We start from the raw sequence: 14,540 nt of genomic DNA, 5'->3' as shown, positions 1-14,540 counted from the left end.
TGAGCTATAATATTTGGATCTGTACTCTAACCTTTAAAAAGACACTTCAGTGCCAAATGAAAACACTGATTTACAATTTTAATGTTTTTTTGTTTGTAATATTTTGAAAGTTTATCCTGTTTTCTTGCTCCTCTAAATGAGAATTAAGAAATATCAAGAAAAATCTAAATTTATTTCTTTTGAATTTATGATTGTCAATATTTTTCAGCTGCTCTTGAACGAAAATGATACAAATTTCACGATGATTGATATCTAGAACGTTTTCATATGCTGCACGGAAATTTCTTTTTTTCCACCCTACGATATTACGTAATGAAATTTTAACATTGTTTTAATTGACGTAGAAGTTGATTTATGTTGAATAAGTAAACGGAATCAAAGGCTATTTCTTAAGTTATTTACATACTTCTTCAATATAACGTCAAAAGAGTCTTTTTAACTTCTGCAAACAGTCTTCTTTCTATTGAACATAAAGACGCCTTTGAAATTCTGTCACAAACATATGTTTCATTTCAAGTTGCTTCCAGCTAGTTTAAACTCTGCACTTAAAATATTAATGATCGGAAGAAAGATGACATGTACATTATAAAAAAGGTATCTAAAACGAAATCTTCTTCCTCTAGTGCTGTAATAATAATGATTATTATTAGGAATTCAAACTATGTTATGCATACATATTTGAATTAGGCTTACAAACAATGGTGTGCATAAATATAGGCTTGTTCGTCTGGCATATGTCTGCCTATGGACAGGTATCATGGCATAAACGTTTAAAGACAGAAAAAAAAAGATTTCCTGGTATGGATTCAGTGTCCCAAGAATAGATTTTATGTGATTTCTTAACCCTCCACTCAAACCAGAAACGGCAGAGATTAGGCATTTCCGCTTTCAACGGTGATCACTATAGTACAAAAACGGTAATATATTGCGAGAAGCGTTAAGTAAAGATTCAGCGTCTCAATATTCACTCCCATTTCTGTCCTTCTACTAAAAGTGGTAGAGATCTGGTTTCAATATTGATGACCATAGAGCCAAAACAATAATAGAGAGGCAAACATGGGCGCTTGATACAGATTCTGCGTTCCAGGAATATGTTTTATGACCACTTTTATACCTCTACTCAAACCAAAAATGGTAGAAATCTACTGTATGGTAGAAACCTATTACCTTTTCCGGTTTAAATATTGACCTTGATAGGCTATAAACAGTAAGAAGCATCATGATATAACTTTTATGATATACCGGTACATTCAGCATCCCAAGGATAAGGTTCATCTTTAACCTTATCTGTCTATTAAAACCGGAAGTGGTAGAAACCCATGATTTCCGGTTTGAACACTGATCACAATAAAGGGAGCACGGTAAAAATAGTGAGAAGTACTCCTTAAATATGAATTCAGGATTGTAACATTACCTTCCACTCCTCCGCCTTTATCTTTGTAGAAATCTGTAAAAATCTACAACAATTTCCGGTTTAAATCCTGATCTCAGTACAGCAAACGCGGCATTCGGTAGTGAGAAACTACCTAGGTATTTTATTATGTATGGCTTTTGAATATGAAAAACAAGTTTCGTCTGCAATCTTACTCCTCTACTGAAACCGGAAGTGATACATCTACCACTTCCGGTTTCCGTATTGATTCTGTATAATTTCGGTATCTACCGTAGCTGCACAATATGAAACGAAACTCACTTATTCCAAATCACATGGTAAAGTCAAAAATATGAAATTTTATGTCTTTAAACTTACTGAATTTTGAGATATGGCCATTCTAGTACAATGTTTAGTTGGTTCCAGTTGCTAACTACCTTCTAGGTAGGATCCAAATTTATTTTAAACGGTTCGGCCGCTTTCTCGTGATGCAATCACAAATAATATCCATTTTATTTGTATATAATTGAAAACAGACGCACAACCAAAGGGGGCTAGGGGGACCTGGCCCACCCAAAACTTTTCGTGGTCCCTCCAAACCTTAACACCAAATGCTATTATTAATACAAAAAACACAATTTAGCTATTGGTAAGAGAATGTTTAATGACTTGGCCATCTAACATATTCATGGCCCCCCAAAACCTCTGTGGCTGGTTGCGGGCCTGATTGGGAACATTTTTTACTATACGTCATATAATATCTGCTCATAGGCTACAATAGGCCTTGTCAACTGTGATGTTATGCTATAATTTTTTAGGAGATATACGCTGGGTCGTTTAAAAATAAAGTGTATTCCCACCCCATAAGCGCATCTCCTGGTTTTCTTTCGTAAATTTAAGACGAGTATGCACTGAACTATAAAATATGTCAGTATATGCTGTATCAAGGGGGCTTTAACAGCTAAGCCGGGTTGCACTGGCCCACCCAACAATTTTGAGAAAAAAATTACATCACAAAGGTAAATATATTTTACTGGAACGAAACAAATCGATCCTACGTATTTTTTCAAAAAAATGTTAATTGGACCTATACTACTATTACTATTACTATTTACTATTTATAGATTACTATTTAATAAATAAAGTCAACTAACTACCAAACTATGGCCCAATAAACTCGGAGGTTCAATGCTGCATTCACAAAAGCTCTCCAAATGCCTTCTATCCTTTGCCAACTGGATTTGGTTTCTATATGAATTCCTATTTCTGCGAGATTCATCTTAATATTGTCCTCCCATCTCCGCCTAGATTTTCCTAATGATCTTTCTGCGACTGGGTTTCCAATTAGAATTTTGAAAGCGTTCCTACTTTCTTCCATTTTTGCTACATGACCTGCCCACCGGAGACTCCTACCTGTAGACTTAATAACCCTAACAACGTTAGATAAACGACACAATATATGAAGTTCCTAGTTATGAAGTTTCCGTCATTTTCCATTCCTGTCCCACTTGGGTACGAAAAGGCAACAAGCAAAATTCTACAACCATAAAAAATATTTAATTATAACTAAAAAAAAAATAAAAAATAAAAAATATCTTTTACAATATGCTTTGTTAAAAATAGAGGTAAAACGATATATCTTTAAAAAATACGAGCTTTCCTTAAAAAATTACAAACTAAAACAATAGCACTAAAATGTAAAGAAAAAGTTATTGTTATTTCAAAAAATCTATTTATGATTGATTAAATAGAAAGAAAAGTATGGGGAGAACTTTCATAGACAATCAATTTTAAAATTCTTCAATTATCGTATAATGTTAGTATATCTTAACTTATATCAATACCACAAAAGAATGTTATATTCATAACATTATATTGTAATTTTACGTCAGATCCGAAGAATATATCAACTGATTGAATACGAGAGCGCTTCCCATACTTTTCTTTTTGGTCATGTCTAGTTAAATATGTTTTAAAGAAGTAATTTTATTTTAAACAGATTTTTTAAAAACCTTTTAGTACGAATTGTATTTTGTTTGTGAAAACATACTTTATAATTTCATTCTTATTTAAATTATTCAATATGGAAGGAATAGATCTATAATATATCTATATGTAATACATCTATATTTCTGACTTTTAAAATTCTTCTAAAAAGTTAAATAAAAAATGGAGTGATAATACTGCTAGTAATCAAAATAATTTGAATCTTGAACAAGAAGTAATTTTCCGCTTTTTGAGGAAAATGTTACGAATCCTTCAAGAAAAATTGTGACTTATACAGGGTGTTACAAAAATATGTAACGATATTTCGGGAACAAATTTTTCACATCAAAATAATCAAAATAATATTGACTTATGCTCGAAAGTGAATAGTTTCGGAGTCATAGGATGCCGGAAACATGAAACAAGTGAATTTTTAAAAGAACCCATTTTCCATTACTATGGGACCTATCGTAGTTGGATCAAGGCATCACTGAGAAACTGGCATGTGAAATATCCAAATATCCACGTTTGAAAATGCACCAGTACTTGCACACCAATATTTAGAGAGGTAGGTGGAGAGTGATCCAGTACTCTCAAACAGCCTCGCTAAAAATGATTGTGTAAGTACCGGAGGTCTTGAAAGATGAATATTTGGACAGTTCATATACTAGTTCCTCAGTGGTGTCTTGACCCGATTACCATCAGTCCTATATTAGTGGAACTTTGGACCTTTAAAATTCATTTTTTTTTTTTTTTTTTTTTTTTACCTTTTCGGCATCCCATAACTACGAAACTATGCACTTCCGGCCACAGGTTCATACGAACTTTTTTTTAAAATTTTGATGTGAGGAATCTATTCCCAAAATATTGTGACGATTTTTTGTAATACCCTCAGGCCCGTATCTACGGGGGGTCTAGGGGGTCCGGCCCCCTAAATTTTTGCTGGCTCCCTCTAAAAAGTTCGCAGTAGGCTAGCAAATGAACTATAATATGGTGATGGACTATAATATGATTGGATCGGGCCCCCACTAACTTCTACCGGCCCCTCCCCCCTAAATTTTGGGGCTGGCTACCGGCCTGAATACCCTGTATATTGCTTACAAGAAAGTCATTAAACCTGACTTGTGCTGTACTTAACTTTACACTAATATATCATTGTCAGTAAATAGAGTTATTATGGGCCTTTCATTTTTCAAAGTATTCTTTTCATAAACTACCTAAAGTGAAAACTAGACGATGTTAACAAAATAGTAACTATAATTAAAAGGTGGAGCGATGAAATGATATTGAAGGGTTGAGAACCACAGTGATATCCTGTGTCTGCAAACAATCATCGTATTTCTAAAAATATATTCTAACAATGTTAATACATTTAGACATGCGTTGATCAACGATAGTATATTCGATATATGGAGATGAGCTTTGGCTTTTGACTTTTCCGTACTATTGGAAATAGACCTATCCTGGATCATAATACCTCATAAGTCCTTGAAATGTAAAGAACATAATAACTGAAATTTCCAATTCAGAAGTCTTGAGGTCAAACTTATCCAGTAGCTATTGTCTTGAATTGTAGCAGAACAATTTCATACGTCATGATTGTTCCAGCCACCTGAAATTAAAAAGTAAGAAAGATAAAATATTGCAGAATTTGTTTCTTAGTCATAGATAAACAGCAATAAAATGATAAGGTTGATTTTATTATTGAAGGAGAATAGCATTTTCGGTACGATTATTTTTCGAATAGTGAACACAATATTTTAAGTTCTTTTGAGTTAAGTACTTTACAAACTACAGTACATTCTCGCTAATCCAACCTCTCAGGCTGTCAAAAACGGTTTCCTTTTCTTTTTACATTATCTGTATAATTAAGAAAGTGTTCTGTCTTCACGTCAACAATGTGTGAAATTTTAAATTCCTAATTGAGATTTTGAAGCCAAGAAAATTGATTGTCGCAAATGATGAGTTCAGTCATTGCATCGAGAAGGAAAGAAAACTTGTGACGGTAGATCTGTCCAAGCAATTGAATATTGATGAGTCGTTCATGAAAGAACTGACTAGTTTGAACGGTACATTCATGCAAACTAAACGAACTATATTCATTTTGAACTGCTGGTTCAAAGTAACTGCCACGACTCCAGCACCAAAGACAGTTCCTCGCTTGTACGAATATATAGTGATATGCCTCATAAAACCGCACACGACTCCTGCAGCGAAATGGCTAATAAACAAGCAAGCAGAGTTTACGTATCCTCTTTTACAATGACGTGTCAAGAGTAAAACAAGCACCCGGGTGGATTTTCTCTCAAGTGAAATTTTTCGGTTTTCTATCAATCCCAGGAAAAAACGAAAGTTGAAATCAATAGTTCCATCTCGATTCTTGCAAATATTTGTATCTATCGACTTCAAAAGATGTGTGTGTAATAGTCGAAGACAGCTCGGAAGACGTCGTCTGCTAATACTGTGCATGAACGACCTATAATTTGCAAAAGAATATCAATCAGAATGCGTATAAAGGAAGCTAACATGTGCCGAGTAAGATGATGAACAGAAATGACATAGAACCGAAACGGCATAAGACTTAAACAGCGTACTACCGACACTCTGTAGGATCGACAGTATTCGAAATATATTCATCTTCAATTTGGGGATATAAAAAATGTCGAGATAAATAGTTGTAATAGTTTATTAAAACTTTTCAATGACAACGAAATTATAATATTTATTTGTATCATACTTGTAGTGTTATAAATTTTATGCATGTTAAGTTGCAGCACATAAAGTATAAAAACTGCAATTTAAAAACGGTCGATGTAGAATTAGCATCTGGAAAATTTGAATTTTTGAGAGAAAGAATGCTTTTGTGTTTGACGATCTAGAGTGAATTATAAACCATATTTTAGCCCGATATCTTCTTTAATATATATATAAAATATGCTTATACACTGCAAGAGATGTAATTTCGAATTATTCGCCGCATATTCAGTCGTATCTGACTTTGGAATAGAAAACCGCTTTACTCAAAACAAACCTAAAGCAGCGTAAGAAATAATCCAGCGGTTTGGCTGAATAGTTTATTAATCATGTATTCGAGTACTGAAGAAGGCCATATTTTATTTTTTTCACTTATTTTCTCCAAACGTACCCGAAGATTGAGAACAGTTCTTTGGATAATCCTTTATCAACTCTTTTCTTTTCAAATTCGATTAGGAAACCGTATTATAAGAACTGTAATTGTGAAATGCCATAGCCGAAAACAGTATTAAGTATCCTCACTATTCTATTACTATACTCCCTTGCGTGTGGCATCAGATTTCAATTCTCGGTTCAAGGCAAGAAGCTTATGTGGTTCGGATTCCATGTTGAATTGGGTGTCTACGTCAGGCTCGCAACCAGAGGGGGAGAAAGGGGGCCTGCCTCCCTCTAAACTTTTCGTGGCCCTTCCAGACCACAACACAAAATGCTATTATTAACGCAAAAACACAATTTAGATAATTGTAAAAGAATGTTTAATGACTTGGACCCCCCAACATATTCGTGGCCCCCCAAAACTTCTGTTGCTGTTTTCGGGCTTGGTATACGTCTAACGTAGACCCGCTGCTGAAAGGGACGCTAAATTCTAATTAACCAACTATTATCTTCTGAATCGTAACAGAAAATCATTTTCCAATGTTTTCTTAAGAAATAGAATAGTTCATTTAGTGCAGTCAAATTAGCAAACAGTAAGGAACAAATTAGTAACAAGCTTAAAATTGGTACAGATGTTGGGAATGATATTATAACAACATACTAAAAGTCCCCTGAAATCCGAAGTGACCTGCTCCGCCATATTGGAAAATGGAAGTTGGAAGTGTCAAATTAACAATACCCAGATAAAAATAGCAATATCTTCGCTATGGTTGAACATAAAGTGATAAACTTAGTGTCGTTTTATAGAACATAGATAACACAATATTTTTATAGAGAAACAATTTTCATAAAACGCATACTTTTAGAAATATCTAGCTCTAAATTCTAAAATTCCGAAAACTACTGCCAAACTGATTTAAAATTTTATTTAACTTGTAGCAGTTTACTAATAAATAATATTTTTCTTACTTTATACGTAATTTTCTCTTTTATACGTTACATTTATGCCCACAATTCGAATAATAAGATAAGTCACCATTATCAGGCACCACAAGAACTAGTAATTGCATAGCTTGGAAATTAGACACATCTAATACACTTCACCAAAATCTTTTATTCTCAATTCTCCATTAATAATATTTTTTAGTTGACATAGCAACTTTTAAACAAATAAATCTATCTTGTTACTGTAACTACCATTACATGAATATCTACCTGATATCGACATAAATATAATATATATATATTTTTTCTTCCTCTTCACAAGAGATTATGTACTTTCAAGCACCGTTGCCCAAAATAACTACAAGATAAAAATGAAAGTAATTCATTGATATACAATATCGTTGTATATATATATATGGCTCCCGACTAGGACTTCTTAAATTTGTTACAATTGAAGAAAGAATCCTGGACCGTTACATATCTTACATGCGTGATTACCTTACTTTCCGAATAGCCCTCACATATATAAAATATAATACATATATATATATATATATATATATATATATATATATATATATATATATATATATATATATATATATATATATATATATTAATTTCATTTTGTTTCAACAATAACCTTACATTCATTTAATAATCAATTCCAATTTAATTCTATAAAATTATCGACGGACAGGACTTATTCAAAATACGATCCTTTTGCTGATTATTTAGGCTCTATAATAGATTCTTTAATTCAATATCGTCGGAGCTCATAGACAAATTAAATTAAAGTATATTTAAGTGTTACATAACGTATTTCTTCCAATTGGGCATAATTAAGATAATTATAAAAAAATCTTGAAAACCAATATTGATAAGTGAAGCGAATGACAAAGAAATCATAAGAATACTCAAAATGAAACAAAACAAGACTTGGTTAATATCATTAACCAAGAATAATACTAATAAAATTATTGTATTAAAAATTAATCTGAAAACTCAACATTATCTGTATAAATCTTATATAAACTTTTGAAGGAACTAACGTTTTAACTAATTGTATCCATTCACCTTTGGTATACTTTAACGGACGCTATAATTTCAGCTCATCAACATTATGCAAACCCAAAAATTTACCAGTCTTTACATCCATTAATTCAAAAACTTTACGGTTAATTTGTTTAGTACAGAAATAAGGTCGTACGTATAAATCGCAAAACTTATAAATTCCTTTTAATGACGCATCACTTTGTGGATGCAACTTCAGAAAAACTATATCATTTGTCTAAATTCTAGATTTACTTGCTTGTTGAAGTTCTATTTTCTGATTTTGCAAACGAACTTTTGCGTTCTACGAAGTAACTTAACGTCAGTTTGTTTCAGTTTGATACTGCAAAATTGTTAGGCTATGTAGGCTGTCTCAATTTAATCAAAGTTAAGTTAGGACTCCTCTTATACCGTCTTGTTGCTAGAAATTAACAAAGTTAACAATTAATAGTGAGATTAATTTATAAAAGTGAGATTTAAAAAAATTAGATTTTGTTTTTTAAAAAAGTGAGCTTGTAAAGATTAAGTAATCTTTAAATGACTTTTCTACTTCTAAGTTTTTAAAAATTGGAATTAAACTACGTAGTGGAATGGTAGTGCTAGTACGTAGAAGAGTGCCTAAACACGTTAGTGGGTGTAAATTGAATTAGGTAGTTTTCCCTAGGAGTAGTGGTTAAAGAGGTCAAAACTAATTTAATAAATGGTAAAATCTAATTGAATAAATTTAACGAGACTATATAGGGAGCTTCAAGAGGAGTAGGGAAATAAATTACAGTACCAGTTTGATCGAATTGAGGTAGAAATTACGTTAAATTTAGACTTATTAAAGGAAATTACTTAACTGTAAAATTTACATAGTAAGATTATACAGAGCGTTTTAAAATTAATAAGCACTGAAATAATTAAATTTATTGCTAAATCGGGTTGCACTATAGTAGAAGAAAGAAAAGGTCTTAGATTGTAGACCCAGCAGATGATTGGAGCCTTTGGGGTAAAAAAAAATTCTTTCCTTTCTGTTTCTAATTTTCCAAATGTGAAGTGGTAAGTACTTAATTTATTTTTTTCTATTACTTAGAAACAGTAGAAATAGTCACTGGGTGTTGAATGCACACGTTAAAAAAAATCTTAAAGTATACACTGAATCTTTTGAGCCAAATTTCTCCACATCGATTACATTTAAATTTAATAAATTTGTAACAAAGAAAAGGTGTTCGCAATTCAAGCTTATAATTTCTCTATTGGTCATTAAATGTTTGGTTTTATAGTCCCAATTAAACTGATTTAAATACAATGATTTTCACTCCTGATACTATATATATCGTTGAAAGATTAGTAATTGTTAGCTATTGTTATTGTTTGGCTACATTTAATTGTATATTGTAACTTAAATCTAAAAATGTTTGAAGCTAATTAAAACTGTCCCAAAAATTTAATTTATCTGTTTAATTCCTATGTTTTTGCATTCACCAACCAGTTTTTTATATTGTATGAACGAGAGAGAGTGGAGTGCTATAATATTAACTATTTGCCTTTCATTTTTTATTTTTGGGAGGTTTTCAGGTAAATTTTTCACTGGTTCAGAGTCACTCGCGATTACTTTTTGTTTTTTGTTGTTTTTTTAAAATTATTTTCCTCAAGACATATAGTAATTGAGATACCGAAAAGTGACGCTTCGAATAAACCAAGTCAATATATTTTTTTAAATTCTTTTGATGAAGTTCAGGTTAATTACCTAGGAGATTTTTTTTTAAATTGAGATGCTATTTCAATTCCGAACCAGCGGGTATATGGTATTATAAATTGGATCAGTCGAGATATTTATTAATGTTTCACTAATGTACTAAATGCTACAACATTAAATTCAAACCAAGTCCGTTGTTGACGTTTTGGAGGTTGGGCTATTGTAATTAGTAATAATAACAGTCCTCCTTGTTGCAACGTAATAATAAGCTTACTGATTTAGAATTTTCAAAATGGATAAAATTACTGTTAATTAGTGTAAGGATAGACTGGATGAGTAGAATATTGAACGAGAAATTAAAATTATTTTTTATTTTTTTTAAAATTTGCTTTCGAAGAAATATGGAAATGGAATAGATGTTAGTTGTTCAGGATTTGATCATAGTGTTATATTAAATATTATGAAAATTATTTGAATAAGTATCCCTTTAAGGTAGTCCGTGGTAGATTAAAAATTGAAGAAACCTCTATAAGTGAGTGACCTTATCAGTGAAAATTGGGGCCGATTGCTAAATTGTAATTCAATAAAGAAAATAAAACCCAAATTTTGTTACGACTTGATTTGTATGATATATTTATTGTATTTTGTGAATATTTTGAGTGGTTGTGTGAGTGAATGAAAGTTGGGTAGCTTGATAGTATTTGGAAATATTTGTATTGGTAGTAGTAGAAATAATTCTTAAATTTACTATCTGTTGCATTTCGTTGAATTTTTTTTTAAATTGTGAAAATATTAGAGATGGCATTTTCCGACCACTCTGGCGAAACAAATTATTTGAGTTTAGAATTGGACCCGTTTTCTGAAATACAATTTCTTAGTGGTGAACGTAGTTTTGGACGGAGGAATGTTGAAGTGGTTCAGCATAATGCTAATGATATACTTGAAAATAGGGATCAAGCGCGTTTTACTACGGACTTTGTACAGTTTGATAATTTGTTGCCTAGTAGTTTGGAGGCACAGTCTCCTCATTTACACAGTGATGAGTTGAGGTCACAATTTTTGAGTAAGAAAGAGGAAAGTGACTCGGATTCTGATAGTAATAATGATCGTAAAGCTCAATCAAAATATTTCGGGAAAACTATTAATGAATTTTGCGATTCGGTTAAATATGTAAATCCTAGATTAACCTCTCAGCCAAATTTCTCAGAAATGTATGGTTTCCACAAGGGAATTTCGGACTTGGAAACTGAAGTCAAGGGAGTTCCTAGTCATCTATATTATGGGTTGGATAAAAGATTGAGTCGTAACATGGAATCGGAAAATACGGTTAGGAAAGTTGGGCGAACAAGTTCCATAAATGAAAAAATAAAAAAGGAAAGTAAATGTGAGGATTTATCGAATATTCAGGATGAAACTATCCCAGACTCTAAAAAATTCAGTGATCTGTTATTTAATGCCAGAGAGGGTAAAAATATAACTTGTACGCCACCTTGTTGTGGAATTTCAGAAAATTCACTAGATCCTTTGATTAATAAATATGTCTTTGGGAAAATAAGTTCTATTGTTGATTCGAAACTTAGTAAGGTACAACCAACTGATGGAACTGATAGTTATAGGGTTTTTGACATGATGGTAATATTAAATGATTTAGTTGTGAATTACAAATATCTCCTGCGAATGTTGTTATACTCAGTGTCGGTCAAGACTTCGGGAATGTTATATGCTGAAATTATGGATGGATTAGCACATAATAAGTGTTAGGAAGATCTTAGGCAAACGATTAGGGGTAGATTCATATCGATGACAGTGCGTGGTCACCTTATTGCTACCAGAGTATTTCGTCATATGAAACAGACGGAGAATGTAATTGAATATATTGATTCTGTTTATAACTCAGCTAAAGTTCTTGGGTTTAGTGATAGTGAAAAGGATATTGTAAATCTGTTATTGCATGGGATGAACCCAGAATATAGGTTTCAATGTTTTTCTTATCAAATACCAGAAAATGTTCAGCAAATGAAGGGTATGGTAGAAAACTTCGATAGATATAAGTATTCTAAAAGAGAGTATGAAAACTTAACTTCGTTTAAAGGAAAAAATGTTAGGTCTTGCCTTGTTACTAAGGGAGATTATAATTATATGGGTTCATTATTTAAAAAAGGCAGACTTTCAGAAAATTCTACTGAAACTTCGCGTGTTGAGGAAATTTGTGGGAAATTGAAAGATGTACAACTTGGTAAGCAAAAAGTTAATTATGGTAAATCAAATGATAATAAACATTTTAACCGAAACAAATTGTAACTTGTACCTTTTCTGGAAAAAATAAGAAATATTCGACGAACGATGGGAGATTTAATAATAAAGGAAACCCTACTTCTCTCACTCATGGCAATTCGGGAGGAAACGGAAGGTGTTTAAGACTGAATAAACCTACCTTTGTCCTAGCAACAATAGCAGGAGTTACTGTACCGTGTTGTATAGATTCTGGAAGCACTATAAATCTTATTAGTTCTCGTTTAGTTTCATTGTTGGATGAATCTTATTATAGTTGTAGGAAACAGACTCAATTGCGATTAACTCCATGATGTGTTCTAGTAGAACTGAACCCCGCATGGTGACTGTGGAAGTAAATTTTGGTGTACTGCGATTCGACATAAGCCTTTTCGGAATTGCTAAGATTCCGTGTGATGTTATTTTGGGAACGCCTTTTTTAAAATCAACGAGGGCTATCCTGGATGTGTCTAGGAATAGAATTTGTTTTAGAGGCAGTAATAGATATCTAATATTACGTAAAATGTCATCATTGACTGACTTTTTTGAAAATGATAGGCAGCATATACCAGGAGAGAAACCTAATCGAAGAGAAAGAGACTTACCGGGAGAGAAACCAGATCGTGCTGACAGGAAACCTGTGTGTATTTATCTAACTGAAAATAAGAACCGGATTTCACATAGATGTATGAAGAAAGTAGATGTTTCTGTTCAGTGTGAATTGGACTCTGCTTCAGCGTTTGAGAATGTGAAGTCACGTGGGACAGATAGATTAGATGAGACTTATCGAGACTCTTGTTGGATGACGGAGAGCTCTGTAAATCAAGGAAATAAGGGTGTCGACCGTATAGATTCAGTTAATGGGAGTGAAGACCAGTGGTCTGTGTCCTTAGAAGAAGAGTTTTCTCATCGTTTTGCGGAACTTAAAAGGCAGTTAGGAATGAGTAGTTCCAGTGACATTGTAATTGAAGAGCACACTGAGGAAGAATTGCCGAGGGACAAAAACGAAAGATCGAATATGGTTGAATCCAGTGATGTTAAAACTTCAATAGACGAAAGTGAATTTTGGACTGATTCGAATATTTTGGAATTTGTTCAATCGTTAAAACGTTCCTACCCGAATGTTGTGACTGAGAGAGTGGGCTGCTATAAAAATTTTCAGTGTAAGCTTTATCTTCGAGAATCTGGTTACTTTAAGGATAAGCCTTTTCCCATTCCTAGGGAAAAGCGTCAGATATTTGAAAATGTAATAAAAGAGCTTGTTGCTCAAGATGTTTTAGAGGAAGTAGATCATTCTAATTTTGGTAGCTCGTGTTTCTTGGTTAGGAATCGTGATGGTTCGCACAGATTAGTTGCCAATTACGTTAAACTTAACAGTATGTTATCTGACTATGTGTATCCCACTCCAAACATGGAAGAATGCTTGGGAAACCTTGCGGGATGTTCTTATATGTCAATCTGTGATTTACGGAAAGCTTATTTCCAAATTGAGGTTGAAAAACAGAGCAGGGACTTGACTACTATTGTCACACCCATTGAAACTTATCAATATAAGAAATTGCCTGCAGGTATAAAGCTTGGGTCAAGTATTCTGGCTCGTTGTATGAAAGATGTCCTTGGAGATTTAGAAGACCATGGTATATTTATTTATTTTGATGACATTTTAATAGCAAATCGCACGAAAGAAGAGCATATGAAAGCTATAACTTTGGTGCTTGATCGCCTTAGGGAAAATGGTCTCACGCTCTCGCCAGAGAAATCCTTCTTTTTTCGAAAAAGAATTAAATATCTTGGATTTATTGTAGATGGTGAGAACATTATTATGGACCCCAAAAGGATTGAAGCCATTCTAAATTTACCAGTACCGAAGACTCGTAGAGGAGTTCAGCGTTTTTGTGGAATTTTAACTTTCTACTCTCGTTTCGTTCCTGGGTTTCAGGAAGTAGCTGCTCCTATTTCAGAATTGAGGTCAACTAAAAAGAAGTTTGTGTGGGGTGAAGCCCAGCAGTTTGCCTTCGAAGAAATCAAGACTTTTTGCAGAAGAGTTAGTTCTAAAGGTTCCAGATCTTAATAAACGGTTCGTGATCCATGTTGATGCCTCAA

The sequence above is a fragment of the Thermobia domestica genome, unplaced genomic scaffold (assembly GCF_964235325.1).
Source record: "Thermobia domestica unplaced genomic scaffold, izTheDome1.hap1.1 HAP1_SCAFFOLD_151, whole genome shotgun sequence".
Lineage (NCBI taxonomy): Eukaryota > Metazoa > Arthropoda > Insecta > Zygentoma > Lepismatidae > Thermobia > Thermobia domestica.
This window is presented reverse-complemented; position numbering follows the sequence as displayed.